A 25,053-nucleotide genomic window follows, 5' to 3' on the forward strand; every position below is an offset into this window, starting at 1 on the left:
ATGAGGAAATAAATCTGTCATGTGTAAACCCTTGTTTTTTAAGAAGCTTAGAAATTCAGGGTAGCAGAAAAATGGTACAGTAACTGCAAGAAGATGCAGGGTCAAGAGAAGCTCTATTAGTGAAAAATATTAGAGATCAGTTGAATGTTAATAGGAATAGTTAACTAAAGAAGGATAGATTGAGAACTCAGGAGAAAGGGGTATAGTACTGAAAAGAGGTTCTTGAGAAGATGAGAGACAATGGGACAAAGAACACAAATGGGCTCATTAGCTTTTGCTACCAGCACTGACACTTAATAAGAGATGGGAACTTGGAGAAGACTGATTTAGTTCAAGTACGTTTACAGATTTGCCGATGGGAAAAGAAGGAAATTCCTATTTGATGATGTCTATGCTTACAATGACAGATGAGGAGTGTTATCAGCTGAAATGAGAGTGGTATAAAATTTAAGGGGCGCAGGAAAGTATGAAATAGTCGTTGAGGAGACATGCTCTTATTATTATTATTTTTTTATCTCGACATTTAGAGCTAACTGTTGGTGGAGACTTCCACAACAGATTTGGTAGCAGATCATACGACTCCCTTCTTTGAGGAAATAGGACATTAGAGAAAATTCCCCTGTGAGATACATTTTTAGAGATAAAGATCTTATTTAAGTACATGTTTCCCAAGTCATTTTTTTTCATAACAGATCTTGAGGAAATATTTCTACTTCTTTAATGAGCAGTTTCCAAATTCTCTTGTGCTTTAACACGGAACCTTACTATCTCAGAATCCATCAATATATATTATTAGACTGAGGAAATCAGGCCTGAGAGCACTAAAATGATCTGAGTAGGGTTCGAACTGTTGTATGCTATATTGTTACCTATTATTTCGTAAAGGATTATTTGTAACTCCAACTCAGGTACCTTAGATAATGTTTCCCTATTTTTCATGAACTATGATACTGTAGATAAGTTTAAGCATTTCTAAATCCTTTATATTCCAGCTACATGGGAACTAAGTATTGTCCCTCAATTATTCTTCCCTAAATTTTATCATTTCCCTCTCAGATTTAATGTTCTTCATGATCTCTGCCTGTTCATGGTTAACCTGTCATAGTTCGATGCAAATATCACCTATAGTATAAAATAATCTTTGAATACACTGGTACACACTGGCTTCTCTAAATCATTGGTTATATCTCTTTTATTGCCATTACTTCCTTTTGACATTTCATTATAGTTTACTATGGAGACTTCTCAGCAATCCTAGTAGATTATGGGTTTGTTGAAGATAAGAATATCACTTATCCTCTGTCTGTTGTCTTTGTATCCTTCACAGCACAAGCAAAGTTAGTGACTTTTATATGTTAGTGACGTGTACCAAATATGCAAATGTTTTTTGAATGAGTGAATTAGCTTCCTGGTGATACAGATTTTAGGGACTCACTTGACTGAATTTACCTTTTACAACTAGTACTCTTGTGATATTTTAAACACATCAATACAGGAAATATAAACCCCACTTATTCTATTTATTGTTTACTATTTCTGAAAATGAAGTGTACTGATGTCTTCATGGTATTTGTATATGACTATAAAAATTGATTTCTCTCTCTGAAGAGGTGAATAAGTTGAATGAACAACTGTTTCTAAGGAACATCAATTCCAGGCCTCCTACTGACTATCTGAATAAACAAGGAAAATAGAATCTGTAAACCCAACAGCTTATAACTGGGCAGTATATCTGTATGTAGTAATCATTAATATGCTCTTTCAATATTTTAAGGCTAGAGGACACAATATCGTAAAAATAAATATGGATTAGTTTCCAAATCACTACCCATTTCCTTAAGTACTCATTACTGCATTCAGGCAGGGAGTGGAAGAGGTGATACCATGATGCATTGTATAGAGAGAAGTAAACATATTCTTAGATATTTATTATGTAAAGTCAAAATTTTGATTTTTAAAAGCCATAATATTTTTCCAGTTTTATTTAGATATAATTGACATAAAACATTGTATAAGTTTAAGGTGTACAACATAATGATTAATATATGCATATACTGTGAAATGATTACCACTATAAGTTTAGTGAACTACCATCATCTAACATAGTTACAGACTTTTTTCCCCCCTTGGGATGAAAACTTTTAAGATCTACTCTCTTAGCAACTTTCGAATATACACTACAGTCTTGTTAACTATTGTACATTATATCTTCAGAATTTATTTATCTTATAATTGAAGGCTGTACCTCTGACCACCTTCACCTAATGCCCCCATGCTGCACTCTCTGCCTCTGGAAACCACAAATCTGATCTCTGTTTCTATGAGTTTTCTATGAGTTTCTATGAGGTTTTTTTAGATTCCACATATAAGTAAAATCATACAGTATTTGTCTTTCTCTAATAAGTCACTTAGCATAAAGCTCTCCAGGTCCATCTGTGCTGTCACAAATGGCAAGATCATATTTTTTATGGCTGAACAGTGTTCCATTGCATATGTATGGATATGTATGTAGGTGTATAGTTGTCATTGAATTCACAACATTTTGGGCCATTATTTCTTCAAATTTTTTTCTGTCCCCTCCCTCTCCTATCCTACATGGACTCAAATTACATGTATATCAGACTACTGTAAGTTGTTCCACAGCTCACGGATGATATTTTCATCTTTTTAAGTATTTTTTTCTGTCTGTGTTTCATTTTACATAGTTTCAAATGCTAGTTTCCAAATTCACCAATCTTGTCTTTTAAAACATTTTAATTACCGTTATTCCTATTCAGTGTATTTTTCATCTCAGACATTATAATTTTCATCTCTAGAGGTTTGATTTTAGTCTTTTTTATCTTTCATATTTCTATTTAACATTTCAAACTCTCCTCTAGTTTTCTGAACGTTTAAAATATAGTTACAATTGTTTTAATTTAATGTCTTTATCGGCCCATGATAACATTTGGTAGTTCTGTGTCCACTTTGATTGATTTTTCTCATTATGTGTTGTATTTTCCAGCTTCTTTGCATGTCTGGTCATTTTTCATTGGCTGCCAAACGCAAATTTTACCTTGTTGGAAGCTAAATATTCTCATTACAATTCTTGAGCTTTGTTCTGGAATAAAGTTAAATTCGTCAGAAACAGTTTGTTATTTTTAGTTTTGCTTTTCAGAAAATATTAGACAGGAGCAGCCTTTTAGACTTAATATCCCCACTACTCAGGCAAAGCCTTCTGAGTACTCTTTGTAAAGTCCCATGAATTACGAGGCTTCCCAGTCTGGTTGATGAGAAAAGGCATTCATTCTCCATCCTGTGTGAGCCTCAGGTGATGTTTCCTGTAATCCTTTCAGGCAAATCATCCCCAGCTGTGCTATCCTCCCATTCAGGAGTGCTGATCAGTGCTCTGCAGTACTCAAGGAAGGCCTCTGCAGATGTTTGGGGTTCTCTCTATGCACAGCTCTCTTCTCTGTGGTGCTCTGCCCTGTGAATTCTGGCCACCTTGTTCTCAAACTCTCAGCTCCATCTCATCTATTGGTATCACCTGATTTCCCCTTCCCTGCACCAGCCTGGAATCTCTTTGAAGCTGGGTAATTGTAGGGCTCATTTGCTTCCCATCTTCGCAGGGATCATTATCTTTATTGTCTGATGTCCAATATCTTGGAGGCTGTTTTTTCATTTGTTTCATCTGGATTTAGTTCTTTGAGGTTGGAGGGTAAATCTCGGTGAGAAGTTGAAGTCCTAAGAGTCTTCTCTTCTTGAGACACCCTCTTCATTTGTCTTCCTTAGAATTTATATATTCTGCTTTTACCTGTTTCCTCTGGCTGTTTCTTCTCCGTCTTTCAATTTTGGAGCCCCTAAAGCATTAGTGTAGCCTTTTATTGTTCCTTGCAATCTAATACAAGACACTATATACTGAATACTTACTTTTAGCTAGGCACTCTTCTAAGTGCTTTACATTTATAACTACAGTTAATCCTTGCAAAAATCCTAAAACCAATGTATACTTATTAGCCCCAAATTAACCTTGACTAATTTTATATAGCTTGTAAATGGTGGAGTCAAGATTTGAGTCTAGATTTTCTGGTTTCAGTGGTCATGTTTTTAACAACTATACTCCATGGCTTTGTTTTGCATTATTCTTTCTTTCCAGGTGGTTTCACCCATGTGCATTATTTCAGTTACCATTTATATGCTAGTGGCTCTCAAAACCTGGACTTCTCAATCTGATCTGTCCTTCAACCTCTCAAGTTCTGTTTCTGACCAGTTCTGATACAAATGATCCATATTATTCAAAGATGTTCTTGCCTGAATGTAAGTAATTGAAACTTTCCATGATCCCCAGCTGGTTGAATCTGTGGAGGTGAAATTGATGATATGGAGGAACCACATACACAGAAGGCCGACTATAAATCTACTTGGATTTTTGACAATGTGGAGGGTCAGCACCCCTAACCCTGGTGTTGTTCAAGGGTCAGCTATAATTTCCCTTAATAATATAATAAGATTTTTCTTTTTAAGGAAAATTTCCATCTATTACAGTAGATACTTAATAAATCTTAATTCTCTGTTCCTTACCACTTTGCCTCATCACTTTCATGAGGATATTGTCCAAATACTAAATGAGAGAAGACAGTCAAACATTGTACACAGATATTACTTAAAGGCAATTTGATAGAAAACACTTCCGAAGAACCAGAGATTCTTCAAATAAACTACATTTTTTAATTAAAAAATGTTAACATCTTCAATATATGTATCCTATTTTATGATATTGCTATATCATAAAATACAAAGCTATATCATTGCTATATTTTCAAGTTTTAATTTTTTATCTCTTTGATTTAGTAGTTAAGTACGTATGTCTGTGCTAAATCTAACATGTGCTAACATTAGGGTTATAGTTCAAGTTTGTTATAAAATAAAATGCTATGTGTATTAGACTGCTAGGGTTGCCACAATACTAGACCACAGACTGAATGTCTTAAACAACAGAAATTAATTTTCTCACAGTTCTGGAGCTTAAAAGTCCAAGATCAAGGTTCTGGAAAAGCCAGTTTCTGGTGAGACCTTTCTTCCTAGCTTGCAAATGGCTGCATTCTTTCTCTGTCCTCACATGGCTTTTTCTCTGTGCATGTGTACATGGGAAGACAGAGAGAGATCTCTACTGTTTCTTCCTCTTCTTATCAGGACACCAGTTTTATGGGACTAAGGTCCCACCCTTATGACCTCATGTAATTTTAATTACCTCCTTAAAGACCCTATCTCCAAATACAGTCACATTGAGGTGTAAGGCTTCAGTATATAAATTTGGGGGGTACACAATTCAGTCCATAACAGTATATAGTTGACCCCTGAACAATGCAGGAGTTTGGGGCACCAACCCCTGGCAAAGTAAAAAATCCAAGTATAACTTTACAGTTGGCCCTTTGTCATTCCACAGTCACAGATTCAACCAACCACAGATCGTGTGATACTATAGTACATATTTATGGAAAAAAATCCATGTATGAGTGGAACCTCACAGTTCAAACACATGTCGAACAAGGGTCAACTGTATATAATTTTCATATGAAGACAAGGGAGTCCTGAATATTAAGCATCTCAGGGCAAAAAAAAACAAAATCAAAAAATAACCCTTGGAATTGTAAATACATTCAAAGTGCAAGAAATTTAATTAGTATATATATAATGTATATGTAAACAATATCTAATGACTACATTTAAGAGAAAGTGATGAGATTAATTTAGCTTACTATATGAAGTATTTGGTTTATAATTCTGTGTCTGAATTAAGATTATACACTTTAAACTTTAAAAGGCTGAGTTTGTTATAGCTTTTTAAAAAGCTGCACATTTGTAATATATTGAGTTATATATTCTGTGAAGATCTTACAAATCTTTAAACCACTTGATCCTTTAATAACTGGAATTTTGTCATTAATTTTGCACTTGAGAGAAGGGTAGAACTGATTTAATCAAGGCATAATTATAGTACTTTGAAATATAATTTTATTCTTTTACTGAAGGGATGTGTTCACATTTTTATTTTTTAAATTTGACATGAAGTCTCTTAATGACATGAAAGTTTCATGTTTTCTTTTTTTCTTATCTTCCTCTACTTTTAGAGTTTTTTCCCTTCTACTTCTCCATTGCCTCTATTCCACACTATTCTCTCCTCTTCTTTATTCATTGAACTTTCTTTTTATACATCCCACAAATTGTATTATATTTGAATATAATTTTGATTTTTAAGGGGTATGCTTTCGCTTCTGTAATGGATAGGATTGCTAGCATGTACCTTAGAGATTGATCTGCCTGGTATTTTTAATTGTCTTATTGAAAATATAATATTCATGATCTCCTGAGACTGTTGTAGTCATTGGCAACAATGTCTGCATGTTATCTACATTCTCTGCCTTATCAACTCTGAAACGGCTGTTTACCTGATTTTGATAGCTACTTTGAAAGACCATTCTCAGGAAATATTTCCTAACCATGGTAACCATAATGCACAAATACACACAGTTACTCTTGTATAAAAATGTGGTGTACAAAGATTGTTGGCAATGTTAAGACCACCCAGTTTGGGGTGGATTTGGAGAAAATGTCATGATTCACCCAGAATATAAAGGATTAATGGAAGCTATGATGAGTAAATTAGAAAGGAAATTTTTAATTTTATCCCAGAATATAACAGGAACCATTCTGGATGGCTAGCATTCTCTTCTAGCTGCAAGTGGCCACTGTTACTTCTTATTCTGTGTGTCTGTCACTTTTCTATTAGCAACTTTGGAATTTTTTATTGAGCAATACATTATATCCCCATCATTTCACTTCTGGACCCAAAAGGTAAAACTATCCCGGTTTCTCTAGGCAACCATCATAGCCTAAACTCTCCCTCTTCCATAAAACACACGGACCTGAGTGTTTTCATTTATTCATTCAACAAATGTTTACTGAGCCAGGCATTGCACAAAAGCTGCAAAAGCCAGTATGATCCCTGCCCTCTTCTAGTCTTCTCTACTGGAGGAAACAGATATTAATCGAGTAATCACACAAACTAATGGCTAATTTCAACTTCTACAATGTTGCAAAACAGGTACACAGTGCTAGAAAATCTTTAAAGTGAGGAACTGACCTCAAACGGAAGGTCAGTGAAGTCTTCCCTGCGGAAGGACCGCCTGAGCCGAGATCTAAAGGATGAGTGGCAAATAAGAGGTAAAAGATGGGGAGAAAAGCACTTTTGCTCAAGGTATCAGTTTGGTATCTTGATGCAGCATGGCAAGTATAAAGGAATAAAATCACTCACGTGGCTGCAGTATAGCACGAAGGAGAGCAGGGTGTGAAATCAGATTGAAGAGGGAGCTGGAAGCCAGCTTTCACTTTATGAAGGGAAGATACAGAGTAAGAGTTGCTTTTTGAAAAGGTGACTCTGGGAGACTGTGGCATATTGTATAGTTGTTTTTTCTGGAACTGCATTTCTTTGGATGATTAGTCAAATGAAGAAAGGGAGGCTTCCTTTATTATCTCATGTTAGTACTTCATAATCGCCCTAGTTTATCCCAGTGTGTATACTAAGATTCAATGCCTCAAAAAATGCGAAGAAGAAAATGGAAGCATATTGGAAACCTTTGTCCCACCATTAACTTCAACCCTTTGATAATTTCAGTTTGGAATTTTGGATATTTCTAGGCCTCTGTGAAGAGTTGGTCTGCCCAAAATGATTATACAGCAGAGTGTCATAGAATAAACCAAAGAATTGCAGTCAGGTTTAAAAATGGTCAACAAACATACATCTAATCTGTAATATGAAAGACATGAAAAATCCAAAACTTAAAACCAACCCAAATGGCCAGAAGGTGGAAAGCTTTTAAAATAAAAACATCTCACTTCATTTCCAATATAGCTGATTAAAAACTCTAAAAGTGATATTTTCTAACAAATGGTTATTAAACATGAGGACAAAGTTAATGTATTTTTCTATGATAATGCTGTTATTTCAAATGCTCTGAATATCTGGAACATTAAGATTATTCAAAACTATAGTAAAATAGTTACTCATTACCTATAAGTTTACTGAGTTTTGTGCTTAAACAGACTGTGGATAGTTGTTTCAAGGCAAGAATGTGAAATCTGTCAATGTCCAACTCAGCATAATTTTAATTGTACTTACAGGTATAGGTGAGCACATTAATATTTCACAATCATTTTCACCCTCCAAGAAGCCATCATCACTGATTAAAGTCTTTTGAAATACTATTGAATCTTTCAAATTTTCTTGGAATTATAATAACTATAAATTTGTGCTTATAATTCACCAAGCAAATTTCCCTAGAGTTCTTTCCATCATAAATTTCTGATAATGTGAAAATTATTTGAAAATTATTACATTTCTCATAATGTGATCTGAATCTCTATCTGTATTTCCATAAGTAATAGTTTAAAATGTACATTAGCATAGTCTGATATAGCTTTATTTCACCACTAACGTTTTAACAGTTATAGTGAGGAAAGAGCTGCACAATACTTTGAAGAAATGTACTTTCAAAAATTGATCTATTTAATATAATTTGCATGTTTGCTTTCTAAATTATAATTTATCTTTGATAACAAATATTTTTTGTATTTATGAATAACTGTGCATTAATTTGTGTTTGTTTTATTTCATCTTATTTTGTTTAGATGACAGCTGAGGAAAGACTTGTAGAAATCACCTGAAGTAACGTTACTGTTGTCACGTTGCTAACAAAGAAGACTGGTAAATGACAATGAAGAATTTCCTATCAACACTTTTTTCCTGTATTAAATAATTGTTGGAAAGGGGATTGTTGGAAATCATAATAAATTTAAAATGTGTTCTCTATAGAAAAGTGAGAAAGAAAGAAAATGAACATTTCTCATTATATCTTCCAACTTTCTGAATCTCAGATCATAATGGTAAATCCAAAAAAAGCCTTTTTCTAAGTGAGTGTATATTGAAGTAAGTTATCAGAAGAGGGTGAAAGAGAAAAAAAGCAAGTAAAAATACAACCCTAAGGAGTTATTTGGTATATTCTGATTCTCACCAAGTTACATTTTTAACTCTGTGTAGTAAGAGAACATTAAAGTGAATTGCTAAAAAGATATTTACATTCAAGATGCCCTTGACTATTTGGATAGAATAAAAATTGATTATTTGGATAGAACAGAAATGCTGACCAACCCAGATCTTTGTATACTGGAAGATGAAACTCTTCCTACACATGCCTGTGCAGATTTCAGGGTACAATGCTTACTAGATTGTGCAAAAAGTTCCTCCTAAAATGTTCCAGATTAGCACATGTGCCACGATACAGTAACTCCACAATTCACTGTCCAAACCCTGACAATTTTAAAAGTGAAATGGAGAGCCCTTAATAATTAAAGTAATACAAGAATCACAAAGTAGGTCTGTCTGAGTCACAAATGAGTATTTACTCACTATGGCCCCAGCTATTTTGTAGATATATTTACCCAATCATGAAATTACCTCCTAGTTTCTTTAACTCCATGAGTTATTATTTATTTGTTAATACACTCTGTCATATGGACTCCATTTCATCTTTTTTGTGTGTTTCTTTTATGACATATTTTAGTCTGATTTATAATTACTTAAAAGCTATAATGCTCATATTTAAAATATATCGAAGATTATTTATTTAATATATGCTAAGCATTGGTTCAAACTTATTTCACAGCAATATTGTGAAATAGGCATTATTCAAAGCAGAGGCTCTGAAAAAATTATGTTCATTACCTAAGGATACCCTGTCAATAAGAGGATCCATAATCTAATCTGGGTCTTTTCGACAAAAAGGACAAAAGGACTAAACTTTAGCCACTGGGCCACCTGTCTCATTCCTTCAACTCATCTGGAGTTGTAGATTTAGCTCTACTGAGTGATCTTCTATATCAATAACCTTAACTTCTCTGTGTTTCAGATTTATATTATCTGTTAAATAATCAGGATGGAAAACAAAACCACCTTGGAGATAGCAAAATGCAAACTGTCCTGGAGAGCTGGCTGCGTTATCTGAAGGAAAGAACTACCTAGCCAAAATTACGACCATCTCATTCATTCATCCATTCAATTCATTCAAGCAACATTCCATAGCATAGAGATATATTAATTAACTCAAACTTAAATACTCAAAATTAAATACTAGGTAACAAGTTTACAAAGAAGAACAAAGCATACTCCCTGCCCTCAAGGAGTTCACTGTCTCTGTGGGGCTGCAACTCACGATTATAAACTACGTGTTAAATGAAATAATAAAATATTACGGGAGGATAGAGAAGAGGTACAGTCTAAGGGCAGGAGTGAGTGTGAGCGGTGTGGCCAGTGGGAAACAGAGGTCAGGTAATGATTTCTAAAGGAATCTCAGATGCAGTTGCTTTGGCTTTCATATGTGTGGAACTGGCAACTTTTCAATCTGATATATTAGTTAAGGGAATCCCCTGAGTTCACCTGAAAGCACAACCTTGTTTTCATCTCCCAAATATTCAGTTACATAGTCAACCACAAATAAAAAATAAAGCTACTATATGATCTGCATCTTTATTCCTGCCCTGCTACTAGGTTCATCAGTACCGCTTTTTAAAATTCCATATATATGCATTAGCATACAGTATTTGTTTTTCTCTTTCTGACTTACTTCACTCTGTATGACAGACCCTAGGTCCATCCACCTCATTACAAGTAACTTAATTTCGTTCCTTCTTAGGGTTGAGTACTAGTCCACTGTATATATGTGTCACATCTTCTTATCCATTCATCTGTCAATGGACATTTAGGTTGCTTTCATGTCCTGGCTATTGTAAATAATGCTGCAATGAACACTGTGGTACATGACTCTTTTTGAATTATGGTTTTCTCAGGGTAAATGCCCAGTAGTGGGATTGCTGGGTCATATGGTAGTTCGATTTTAGTTTTATAAGGAAACTCCATACTATTCTCCATAGTGGCTGTATCAATTTACATTCCCACCAACAGTGCAGGAGGGTTCCCTTTTCTCCACACCCTCTCCGGCATTTATTGTTTGTAGATTTTTTTGATGATGGCCATTCTGACCAGTGTGAGGTGATACCTCATTGTGGTTTTGATTTGTATTTCTATTATGATTAGTGATGTTGAGCATCTTTTCATATGTTTGTTGGCCATCTGTATATATTCTTTGGAGAAATGTCTATTTAGGTCTTCTGCCCATTTTTGGATTGGGTTGTTTGTTTTTTTGATATTGAGCTGCATGAGCTGCTTGTACATTTTGGAGATTAATCCTTTGTCAGTTGTTTCATTTGCAAATATTTTCTCCCATTCTGAGGGTTGTCTTTTCGTCTTCTTTATGGTTTTCTTTGCTGCAAAAGCTTTTAAGTTTCGTTAGGTGCCATTTATTTATTTTCGTTTTTGTTTCCATTTCTCTAGGAGGTGGGTCAAAAAGGATCTTGCTGTGATTTATGTCATAGAGTGTTCTGCCTGTGTTTTCCTCTAAGAATTTTATACTGTCTGGCCTTCCATTTAGGTCTTTAATCCATTTTGAGTTTATTTTTGTGTATGGTGTTAGGAAGTGTTCTAATTTCATTCTTTTACATGTAGCTGTCCAGTTTTCCCAGCATCACTTATTGAAGAGACTGTCTTTTCCTCCATTGTATATTCTTGCCTCCTCTGTCATAGATTAGGTGACCATAGGTGTGTGGGTTTATCTCTGGGCTTTCTATCCTGTTCCATTGATCTATATTTCTGTTTTTGTGCTAGTACCATACTGATTACTGTAGCTTTGTAGTATAGGCTGAAGTCAGGGAGCATGATTCCTCCAGCTCCTTTTTTCTTTCTTGAGATTGCTTTGGCTATTCGGGGTCTTTTGTGTCTCCATACAAATTGTAAAATTTTTGTTCTAGTTCTGTGAAAAATGCCATTGGTAATTTGATAGGGATTGCATTGAATCTGTAGATTGCTTTGGGTAGTATAGTCATTTTCACAATGTTGATTCTTCCAATCCAAGAACATGGTATATCTCTCCATTTGTTTGTATCATCTTTGATTCCTTTCATCAGTGTCTTATAGTTTTCTGCATACAGGTCTTTTGCCTCCTTAGGAAGGTTTATTCCTAGGTATTTTATTCTTTTTGTTGCAATGGTAAATGGGAGTGTTTCCTTAATTTTTCTTTCAGATTTTTCATTGTTAGTGTATAGGAATGCCAGAGATTTCTGTGCATTTTGTATCTTGCTACTTTACCAAATTCATTGATTAGCTCTAGTAGTTTTCTGGTGGCATCTTTAAGATTTTCATGTCATCTGCAATTAGCGATGTTGATCATCTTTTCATGTGCCTCTTCGCCATCTGTGTGTCTTCTTTGGAGAAATGTCTATGTAGGTCTTCTGCCCATTTTTTTATTGGGTTGTTTGTTTTATTGATATTGAGTTGCATGAGCTGTTTGTATATTTTAGATATTAACCCCCTTGTCAGTCACATCATTTGCAAATATTTTCTCTCATTCCATAAGTTGTCTTTTCATTTTGCTGATGGTTTTCTTTGTTCTGAAAAAACTTTTAAGCTTGATTAAGTCCCGTTTGTTTATTTTTTCTTTTATTCCTTTTGCCTTGGGAGACTAATCGAAGAAAATATTGCTACAATTTATGTCCCAGAATGTTTTGCCTGTGTTCTCTTCTAGGAGTTTTATGGTGTCTTTTCTTATATTTAGGTCTTTAAAATATTTTGAGTTTATTTTTGTATATGGTATGAGGGAGTGTTCTAATTTCATTGATTAACATGTAGCTGTCCAACTTTCCCAAAACCACTTGCTGAAGAGACTGTCTTTTCGTCATTGTATATCCTTGCCTCCTTTGTTGTAGATTTTTTTTTTAATACAGAACACTTCACAAATTTGCATCTCATCCTTATGCAGGGGCCATGCTAATCTTCCCTGTATCGTTCCTATTTTAGTATGTGTGCCACTGAAGCGAGCACTGTTGTAGATTAATTGACTGTACATGTGTGGGTTTATTTCTGGGCTCTCTATTCTGTTCCATTGATCTACATGTCTGTTTTTGTGCCAATACCATGCTGTTTGATTACTGTAGCTTTGTAGTATTGTCTGAAGTCTGGAAGGGTTATGCCTCCAGCTTTGTTCTTCTTCCTCAGATTTGCTGTGGCAATTCTGGGTCTTTTGTGGTTCCATATAAATTTACTTTAAAGTGATAAATAAAGCATGTTCTTTGACCTCAGAAAAATTCTAATCAAAATAAGTACAAAAATGAGTCAGAGGGTAAGGATGTGATTTTGCCACTCTTGTCAAGCAAGCTATTCAAATCATTACAAGTATGTGAACTGAATAGGCTGCAAAAAAAAAAAAAATGGTTCAATGATCTTTGAAGTTTAATCTGGCACTATCGTTGGGGATTTATATCAATATTTCAGGCCAATACAAAAATTAGAAATGTTTTACACATATCTGACTTCTAGATTTGTTCACAGGTTATGGGGATGGTATATGTATTCTGGACTGATGTATTTGAAATAAACTACTGTGTCACAAAGGAATGGGAAAGAGAATAAAGAGCTCTATGAATTGTAAACTGTATCTTACATATTTTGTCTGCATAATGATAAAAAAGAGCCATATTCAGAAAAAATCCTATGTTTGCTTTCAAACAATTTTAAAAGATCAATTTAATGTGTAGGTAAAAGGTGTGGGGAGCGATAAGCATTACAGCTAATCACTTTGAGAAAAAGTCCAATGTACAGAGGAAATCAATACATTTCCATAGCAATGGACACTTTCCATTTAATTATACCCATGGTCCTAAATCACCTGACGGCAGGAAGTTTCTTCCTTTTTTATTGCTGTCATTACTACTTAAAAGGTTTTCCTGATACAAAGTCAGCACTCAATCAAGACTTGTTGAATGAACTAAATAAGAATAAGGTTACAGAGTCCCAGACTGTTTTTTTGTGTTTTTTAAGAAAAAGACTTGCAAATGAAAGATACCACTGACAAATTATTTCTAAACTTCAGAATTTTGAATCCAGCCTAATGCAGTTTGTACCAATATCTCCCTAAATTGAGTATCAAAAGCCTTACAAGTGCATAGAGATTAGAATTTTAGTAAATGTTACTGTAAGAATATAAATCTTCTATATAAAACATTGTTATATTACCTTATTTTGCAAAAGAAAAAACTATATGTGAAACAATCTGTTTGTTCAAATGTTTGTTTTAGGTTTGTTCAAATTTGTTCTAGGTTTTCTTTTTACTTAAGTTTTTTAATAAGTTAAAAATATTTTTTATTATAAACTGTAGAATTAAGTTAGTCCCTTTTGTAGGCATGTAAACAGAAATGTAATTATTAAAAGTACACAGGTGGAAGATATAATGTATACTAAGATGTGTTTATGTCTAAAAACATTTTTGTAAAAACAAGCACTGCTATCCAGGTAAATATTAAATATTCTGTCTTAAAATGCATGATATTTAAAGATATAATTTGCCTTCTTTTTAAAAAATTAATACTATCTAATTTGGGAAAGCAGAGTGGGGGCTGTTTTCTTATCCCAAGGTAGACAGAATTTTGACAGGGGCAGGAAATGTGCTTGCACTCCCTATTGTGTAGAAATAATCCTCTTTTTAAGGAATAGTCTTGGCAGCAGTGTTCAGGTGGCTGTGTAGACTGATCTGTGCTTCCTTACCAAATCAGAACAAAAGAGAAGAAAACACATTTTAGCCATCATGCTGCAGATAACTGAAATGAAAAATTACAAGGCAAATTGTTTTTGGCAAAACAGTTTCCTCCCCAGAACTGAGTATCAAAATGTGGTTTCCATTTTTCCACTAACATGTCACAAGTTCCACTGTGGGTGACGTCTGAGATCCTGATTCAGGATGTGGACTAGGAGGGTCCAGGTCATGGTGACACTAACCAAGGTTGTTAGATTTATTAACGTATTAGTCATCTTGCTAAAAAAAGTTTATATAAAATGGGTATATAGCATTGTCTCAACTTCTGTTTCATTATTCTGATTTTAGTTCAATTACATAATCTAATTTGACTGAATCCAAGAAAATAAATTATAATTAAAGAGTAGTTATAATTTGCATTTAGGTAGATAAGGAAAAGAAAAAAATTAAAATAGATACCTGGAAGGTCAGTAGGAACTATGTTCTTGTAAAAATTCAACTTTCAATCTTGAATTTAAACAATCTTGAATTTAAATGGAGCTTTAAACATAGCTGTATGGACAAAAGAAATAACTATATGGTAATTAAGGCTGTCCTCTAGTTTCTAGCACTTCTGCTCCATGCAGCTCTTTGCATCAAAATTTATTCACATCCAAGCTTATTTATCTTTAAACTATCATTATATTTAAATAGTTTAGTAAAAGAGACAGCTGGAGTCCAATGAGAGATTGCCTTAATCAGGAAACATTACACAAAAGCAACAACAAAAAAATTAAGGCTAACAGTCCTACATATCCAAGTTTATTTTTCCTTAGACTATCAGTAGATTAAAATAGGTTAATAAAAGACATCTGATGCCCAATGAGAGGTAACTTTAATCAGAAAACATTACATGAAAGGAAAATGGTAAAAGGAATAAGATGAACTGGTGCAAAAATAAATTTATTATATCAAGATATTTTTTAAAGCATTGCTTGTTTACAACAGCAGTCAATGCCCATTAACAACATAATAATCTTCATTTTTGATGACTGAACCCTAATTCTGCTACTGAAATTATGAGTTTAAAAAATGATTAATATAAGTTTCCAGTAAATAGTTTTCATCGCAGTTTTTGTAGTGCCAAAGAACATTTCTTGGCTCAGTGTAAACATACATATTATAGGAAAATGAATAAAGTTGACATCCTTTGGCACATTACACAGTAAAAGTTTGGGTGAGATAAACATTTTATGGTACAGATATAAAACTTGCTCTAAGACCTTGGCATGGATTTAGAAAGGTATAGAATATTCTAAGTCATTTTAAGGACTTCCTCTTTTACTGAGTAGAGCTATTATAAAGTTTTGAGCAGAGGAGATTCTGGTTAGATGTATGCTTTAACAGAATCATGCTAATTGCTGTGTTGAGACAAGCAGAGACACAAGCAATTCAGTAAGAACAGGGTGGCAAGCTTGTAGCTGTGAATGTCATGAGAAATGATCAGATTCTGTATTTATCTGTACTTTTAAAAATAAGAGTGAAGATTTCTTTACCAATCCTATATAGGGTGAGACAAAAAGAAAAAAGGCAAAGACCACAGCACTGTCTTGGGCTGAGCACTGGAACCGTGGGGTTGCCATCGACAAAGATAAGTAAGGCCATGGTGGAATGGATTTGGGGGGAAAGATGAAGAGTTCAGTTTTATACTCATGAAGGTGAGATGATTATTCAGCACTCAATGTATGCATTGCTTCCTAAAATCATGTAGCAGGTGTTCATTGTAGTTGCTGTTTACTGTTGTTGGTTTATTTCTTTGGTTCTTTTGCTTTTCTGCCACATTATCTGTTTCTTCATTTGCCTGTTATTTTGAGTTTTTTTTATTGGAGTATAGTTGATTTACAATGTTGTGTTAGTTTCTGCTGGACAGCAAAGTGAATCAGTTATACATATACATATATCCACTCTTTTTTACCTAGTTGTTCTTTATCGTCTGCTGGGTTCAATACACAAATATGTAAAGAGGATCTAAGGTCTAGGAAGATTTTTTTCCACTGGAACAGATTTGCATTTGCTTATGCAGGTGGCTGGGGTCATCAGCAAACTAGAATGACCTTAATACTATCAGAGACTGAAATTAGAAATTGCACTTCTTCAATCCTTGCAAGTACGTTTCACCCTTATTTGGGGGGTTTAGACCATAAGGATCTTAATCAGAAGCCTGCGTGATTTACCAATGCCCCTGGCAAGCCTTGAAACCAATCTGAATTTTTCTTTCTGTAAAGCTTTCAAAAACTTTTCTCATCTGTTTCTTGGCCTCTCAGTCACCTCTTCCAGAATTGGCAAATCCCTGTAAAGGAAAAATGGTGCTAAATACCAAGTTCACACGTCTAGGTTTTATTTCTTTTACTTTGGAATTTGGCCCTATAATTTCCTTGACTGCATCCCATTATGATATTATACACACACATGCACACACACATACACACATACCACAGTTTCTTAATCCATCTCAGTACAAGGGTTGACCCAAGGTACCGTTGCCCCTGCTGGAAGCAAGACTCCTTGGCCATTATATATTTAAAGTAAGTTTAAATCCAGATTTTATACCTATTAAAGATGGTGGAAAGATAAAAGTTTAACAAGTGCATAAACTGAGATGTTTCTTTTATTTAAAAATTTGTTTTCAATCCTATTCTCGGTGGTAGGATATAGCAAGGAATAGATAGCCAAGATGCCCACTCTCCTGGAACTTACATTCTAATACTAGAGGAGGACAGAAAAGACCAACATAACTGTCAGATATCACCAGTGCTATGACGGCTTTTAAGGAGGGTCCTGTAATACAGAGCAGGTAGCAGCTACTTTACATTGAATGGTCAGGGAAGAATTCTCTACGGAGAGGACACTTAAGGTAAGAATTTAAAGACAAGAACAAGTCATGTGGCAATATTCCTTGAAGCGCTGAGCAGAGTTGTATGTGCTTGAGAAATAAGAAGGGGCAAGTGCATCTGGACCGTGTTAATTAAAAGAGAGAATTGTAGAAGAAGTTGAGAGGTCAAGTAAGGGCAAAATCATATAGAGCCTTGCAGGTCAAGATAAGGAATGTAATAAATAACACATATGCCTGTCTAGGTTTATTTAAGACACCAAACTACCAACGAAATGATGAAGAGAAACAAAAAAGGTAAACTCTTGCCTGCTGGAAACTCCTCAAAAACAATGAGAAAGGGTTTTTAATATATCTTTCAACTCAAATATTTCTTTTTCCTCTCATAATGACTTCTAAACTGATCTGATATTGGGTTAAACCAGTGGCCTGATGTTGCATAGTCATTTTTTTTTCTCTTGGAACCAAAATAAAATGAGAGGAAATTAAAAGGCATAAACCTAGAAGGAACAAACCACCATTCTCCAATCTCCAGCGTAATAACTGATCCAGGCAAGATCATCAATGCATGCTAAAAGTAAAAAGTTGCTGCAAAGAGAAAAATGCACTTCCTCATTGGCCATATCTGGCAGCCATCCTCCCATGGCAATCTATGATAAAGCAAGAAATGAATTTTCCAGATCCAGCAAATACTACCATGCTTATGTTGTCAATGATAGCTTTCTGTTCCATTAGGATCCCTAAGGATCATGAGACATTACACTCAAACATGCCTCATGCTCTCTTTTCTTGTGTGCCACTGTCCTTCAAAAGGTTTTTACTCGTTACTAATTAAACCAGGACATTTATCTCATCTTAAAGTGACATGTGTGCACATGTGTGTGAGTGTGTGTGAGTGCTGTGTGTTCACTTCTTCCCAAGCAGTCATACATACAGAACATCTCTCAAGTAATACCACTTTTGGAATATGTGGTTTTGGAAACAGAAAAGAAGAAAAAAAAAAGATATTTCAATGTCATAATGGCAGGTGGTGATTAAGGAAAAAAAATTAATATTAAATACAGGGTTGTAATATGACAAGGTAATGAAACGACTAGGGCCAGGCCACATGTCTAGCAAGATGGGTGGTGCAGGAGTCCAGCTATGAAACCTTGACCTGTCCAGGGCCCAGTTGAGATTTGATGCCATCTACTGGCAGTTTTCTGTTATAGCCTAAAAATCAGTGAAGATGATTCTGGGTCCTTGAGTGGAGGACCCTGCTATCTCCTGCTTAGTGTGAAGCCTAGAGTCCTGGAGGGCTCTCCTCCTCGCCCGCCCAGCTCTGAGCAGGCCCCACGTTTATGACGTAGGAAGGGTCTCTGTGCTCCTGATGCTACCCCAGCAGGTGCCTGCTGGTGTTTATTATTTGGTGCAAACCTCATGGCAGGGGCAGGCAGGTTTCTCAGTTCTCTCGCTCTAGTCCCAGTCTTAGGTAAGCCCTGTGCAGTTCATCTTGAGGGTGGGGTTTTCTCAGCTTCCCTTCCATCTCCCCTGGTGCGTAAGGATGGTGAGTCTTCGGCAAGAGTGAGTTTCCTGCCCCCCTCCCCCCCAGCAGCGTGGCTTTGCGTCACTACAAAAGTACAAAATCTTGACCACTGAGCATTCTTCCTCTGCCACTGTGGAAGGAAGACTTTGCTTCCTATGAGAGAAGAGTATGGATTTCATGCCTCTCCTCCAACAGCTGCTTCTTCAGGTCTCCTTTTCCTGATCCTACTCTTTCTCATATGCACCCAGCACGGACCTGTATTAAAAGGCTGGTGAGGAAGCTTAGGTGACCTTTGTGTTTTGGGTTTCTAGGGATTCTAAATTCTCTTGATGACCCACACAGAATCTTTGAAAATTTATTAAAATTTCAGTTGTTTCCTTTTTATACATATTTACGTCTACCACGTGTGCTCGCTCTTACACTGTACTGAAGGCCAAATAGTTCGCATGTCCAAGGTCTCTTTGGAGGGGCTTGTCACCCTTTGGAATTCAGTTTACCTAGTTACCTTACGACCTTGGCTCTGTGATGAGCCCAGGAAAGTTATGATTTCTTAGATTATCCTCCTTTTTCTTTTAATGTTAGAGTAGGAGTAACTTCTCCTGAGATCTTCTACAGATTAGTAGATTTGGAAATTACACGAATCATACTGAACTATAATTACATATCTGTCAGTTTCACCTCTATAAATTTCTTGTAAACAGTGCATTTTAAAATTCTCAATGCCTAGTGGTTTTTATTTATTGTATTGTTGTAATAAGCTGTTCACATGCCTGTCTCTCTGACTAGACATCTTTGAGTAGGTGACTGAGTCTTATATGTCCTTATAACTAGTCCTTATAATAACATAAGGACTAATACCTATTGAGTGTTTGCTACGTAACAGACCCTGCTATAAATTCTTCATATACATTTTCTCATTTAATATCATTACCAACCCTATAAAGTAGGTATTATAATTCTAGTCTTTTAGTTTAATAAGCAAACACAGACAGGACAGGCATAGGCTCTTGCTCTCAGAAGAGCCCTGCACTTGGTTTAAAGCTCTGCTGTCTCCACCTTGAAATTCTTAATTTTATCTTGGAACGTGAAGTCCGTGAGACAAGGAAGCATGTCGGTGAGCAGTGAAGATAGGCCTGGGGATACAAGGTGCAAATTAGTTGGGGATCATGGGCCCGACAGGCACACAGGCATTGAGCAGCTGGCCTTGTGGCCCAGCACACAGCACCCAGACTTAGAGCAGTCTGTGGTACATGGGATCTAATGAGGTGAGGCCCTTAAAACAGGTATTCCATGAAAGAAGAAACCCAAAACAGCAGGAATGCTGACCTGCTGGCCTTGAAGAAGCAACAAATACTTTCTGAGCCACCAATGGAGAGAATAGCATCTAGAAGCTGAGGGCCTCAGTCCTAAAAATACAAGGAATTGAATTTTGCCAGTAACTTGAATGAACTTAGAAGAGGACCCCAAGCTTCAGATGAGAAGGCATGCTGGCCAAAATCTTCATTGCAGCCTTGCAATCATCTGAGAAGTACAGACCCCTGACACATGTAAACCACAGGATAATAAATATGTGTTATTGTAAGCACTATTTGAGGTAATTTGTTATGTAGCAATAAAAAACTAATACTACAGTCATGAAACATGCCAAAACATAATAACAGTGCGGTCATTATAAAAACGTTAGCGCCCACAGCTTTTATATAGAACTTAAAATCTTAATGTTTAAATATTTATTTTCAGTTACTTATGATGTTTACACAAATATAAACACACACCTATATACATATATTCGTATACTTGAAAAGCCCTAAAGCGAAAAATTCATTGCATTCAAATAACAGCTGTTAAGTCACAAAATCCAACATAGCTTGGCTCCAGGTCAGGCCTATCCCAGAATTTCTAAGCATCACAACTCATAGGCACTTGCCCATTTTAAAACCATGGGTGTATCAGCATACTCCCTGTTCTATCTTAGGTCACGTGCATGAATTCAAGAGGAGATGTAACACCACAATTCTGTGTAAATAGCAGGTGAGCTGTTGATAGAAGATTTTTGAAGTTTGGACAGATGAAAACTATAAAAACCAGGAATAATTTTATGTAGTTTGCATCAATAGAGAATAATTTATCAGGGAAGAAAGGCCATAATTAATTGCAGGAATTAAAAAAGATCATAAACAGGAGGGATCAGAGATTTAAATCTGTCATTTTGGGTTCCTCATCTGCTCTGAACTGAGACAGAGGGGTCTGGCAGTCACTGACTCAACAGAGAAGCCAGTGCACCGGGGAGCCACAGTTTTCTCCAGATAGAATGGGTCCAGCCAGGAGTCCTATGAAAATATGATGCTCCTGCCTTGGTGACGTTGCAGGTATACTAACGGTGCTGCTACCACATGGGGACTTCAGGAAGCACGAATACCACAGACATACCTGCATATAATCACAAGCTATAACTGGAGAAAGGGTAATTTGGTTATATGGATGTCAAGCACAGAAGAAATAAAATTTATTTTAAAAGATTCAATAACAGTAATGCTAACAATAGCTAACATTTATTAAACATGTAGTCTGTACTAGGCACCGAACTTAGTTCATCTCAATTAGTTCTTACTGTAGCCCTATAAAATAGAGACTTATGGTATCTCCATTTTGCAGACGAGGATCTAAGAAAAGAGAGGTTAAATAAGTTGCCAAAATAAATCACAGAGCTAGGATCTGACCCCCCAAAGACACTCTCTGGTCTTTTGAGATCTTACTTACTTTTCAAGAATGTATCTGAATATGATCAGTGATATCCAGGACAAGTAGGACAGCACCTAGCATAACCAATCGCATTTGCCTGACTTTCAAACACATGTAGTTAATTGACTTTTTTAAAAGATAAACTTTGAATTCTGTAATAATTTTAGATTTATAGAAAAGTTGCAAATATAGTACATGGAATTCACCTATGCTCTTTACCCATTTTCCCTAATATTAACATCTTGCTTTCTCTTGGTACATTTGTCAAAACTAGGAAATTATCATTGGAACATCATTATTAACTAAATTACAGGCTGTGTCAGATTTTTAAAAACACTTTATTTTTTAGAGAAGTTTTAGATTCACAGCTTGAGCAGAAGGTATAGAGGCTTCCCATATACCCCTGCACCTAAACAGGCAGCAGCCTCCCGACTATCAAGTGGTATATTTGTTACAATTGATGAATCTACATTGACACATCAGTATCATTCAAAGTCCATAGTTTACACTGGGGTCCACTCAGGGTATACATTCTATGGGTTTTGCAAATGGATGATGGCGTGTATCCACCATACAGAGTATCATACAGAGTTTCGCTGTCCTAAAAATCCTTTGTGCTCTACCTTCCCCCTCATCTCTCCCTCCCCTCTCCCCCTGGCAACCACAGATCCTTCCACTCTTTCCATAGTTTTGCCTTTTCCAGAATGTTATATAGTTGGAATCATACACTGTAGAGTCTTTATAAATTGGCTTCTTTAGCTTAGTAATAGGTATTTAAGGTTTCTCTGTGTTTTTTCATGACTTCATAGCTCATTTCTTTTTACCACTAAGTAACATTCCATTATCTGGATGTACCGCAGTTAATTTTATTCATTCACCTACTGAAGGACATTTTGGTTGCTTCCAAGTTTTGGCAATTATGAATAAAGCTGCTATAAACATCCATGTGCAGGTTTTTGTGTGGACACATCTTTTCATATGCTTATTTGCCATCTGTATATCTTCTTTGGTGAAGTGTCTGTTCAGGTCTCTTGCCCTTTTTTTACCTGGATTATTTGTTCTCTTATTGTTGCGTTTTAAGAGTTCTTTGTATAGTTTGGATAACAGTCCTTTATCGGATATGTCTTTTGTAAATATTTTCTTCCTGTCTGTGGCTTGTCTTCTCATTCTGTTGACAGTGTCTTTCATAGAGCAAAAATGTTTCATTTTAATTCAGTCTGGCTTATTAATTCTTTCTTTTATATGTCATGCCTTTGGTGTTGTATCTAAAGAGTCATTACCAAATCCAAGGTCATCTAGATTTTTTCCTGTTATCTTCTAAAAGTTTTACAGTTTTTCAGTTCACATTTAGGTCTGTGATCCACTTTGACTTAATTCTTCTGAAGGCTGTAAGGTTTGTGTCTAAGTTCATTACTTTTGCATGTGGATGTCCAGTTGTTCCATCATCATTTGGTGAAAAGACAATCTTTTCTCCAGTGTATTGCCTTTGCTCCTTTATTAATTGACTATATTTACATGGGTCTATTTCTGGGCTCTCTATTAAAGAGGAAGGTGTATATATAAATATATATGTGTGTGTGTGTGTGTGTGTGTGTGTGTGTGTGTGTATAATCCCTAATATATATACCATTGGGGATTCTTCTGTAAGGAAGATTTGTCCCTATCCCCATTCATTCATTTAATCAATATTTCATTTATATAAATGTATATTCATATCTATTTTTTTGTACTTTGAATTATAATCTAATACTGCTTGGCTTATTTTCTTGCTAAAACTAACCCAGTTTTGGCCATTGAGAGCATTTTTAAATTGGCTCCTGTTGTTACTTTTATATACCCCAACTTTTTTTTTTTTTTTAAGTTTATCTTCACTCTCTGGCAATACACGCATGATATGCCTTAGTGCTAGAATCAGCCATTTCGTCAAGAAGCCCTGGTTTCGTTCACTGTAAAATGGTACCTATTGTCCTTTGAACACTGATACTTTATTTTTCAGAGGCCATTCAAACTCAACAACTCCAAAACCAATTTTACTCCCAAACCCTGCCCTTGTAACACTGTTATTAAATTCTGTTCCTTCCTATTCTATCACAGTAAATGATATACAGATCTTTCTGTTACCCAAATAAAAAATTTTTTTTTTTCAGAGGAAAAAATACAGTAGTGATCTTACGGCCAGCCAGCAGAAAACAAGTTCCTGAGGACATGGGCTTGGGGCATAAGATTTCTGTATATGTGAGAATGTGCGAATGTGAGAGTGTGTGTATGTGTGTGTATAAAAGCTATCACAAAAATGAGAGGTTATTAGGAGTAGATTAAAGGGTTGGCCAACCCACCAGGCTTAAGATAGTTTATGTCAATAAATAACTGATGAACCTAGCATTTTATCATCAAGGGATCCATACAGAGCAACTAAAGGCCAGTATAAAATTGAGCATCTAAATATATATACATTATGCATCAAGTCACTCTTTGGGAAATAGAACTATGAACATATGTATCCTTTTCACAAATTACAATACAGTTTAGAAGGTAAGAAAAACATACTTAAACTGACAGCAAATAACACAGTATGCAATGAAATTAGGTGCGAACCTGATGACTCTAAAAGCTCTAAGAAGTGAGTGAAAAGATATTTCTAAGCTATTGCTCAAAAATTTTTATAGTGATCTTGCAACTTACGTGTGTCTGGAAGATGTATATGGTCGGGGGGAAAGAGAAGATGTTTTATATGAAAACAAAAACATGCTGCAAGGTGGAAAGAGAAAGGTTTAAAAACGGCAGGTTTAGAAAATCATGAAATTTATCTGAAACAGGCTTATTAAAGCTTGCTGAGACCAAAGTAACACCAACATTTGTACGCGTATAAATTTCAAGGTCCTTTAAAGACACTGCGCACTTGCTTTGGATTCTAGCCTCAAACTCTCCTAATTAGTAACTCTAAATGATCAGTTAATCATTTAATATAGCTAAGCGTGACATTTTACATCTGCAAAACTGCAGTAAATTTTTTCCTGCTAGTCTTGCAAGGTAACCTGTGAGAGTTATATAAGACTACATATATAAAACTGTACTGTATGCCATAATTATAATTTGAGTATATACTACTAAGGTAACCTATTACTTATGAATACTAACTTGTTTTTTATATATACATATTCAATCTTTTGAATAGGGAAATCAATATAAGGTACAAAGGTACAATTAAAAAGTAATAGAACATTTTATGAAAGTGCAAGTGA

At 35.3% G+C, this 25,053-nt stretch overlaps 1 protein-coding gene and 1 non-coding gene across 2 annotated transcripts in view; both read right to left on the reverse strand.

Annotated features, from left to right (window-relative positions):
* NTS (neurotensin) overlaps positions 1 to 25,053 on the reverse strand; it is a 400,777-nt gene that overhangs the window by 240,842 nt on the left and 134,882 nt on the right. The window lies entirely within an intron of this gene.
* Positions 12,861 to 12,967, reverse strand: LOC132530171 (U6 spliceosomal RNA). The gene has a single exon (XR_009543723.1). It is a non-coding gene; the product is annotated as a U6 spliceosomal RNA (small nuclear RNA).

This window comes from Lagenorhynchus albirostris, chromosome 11, assembly GCF_949774975.1.
Source record: "Lagenorhynchus albirostris chromosome 11, mLagAlb1.1, whole genome shotgun sequence".
NCBI lineage: Eukaryota > Metazoa > Chordata > Mammalia > Artiodactyla > Delphinidae > Lagenorhynchus > Lagenorhynchus albirostris.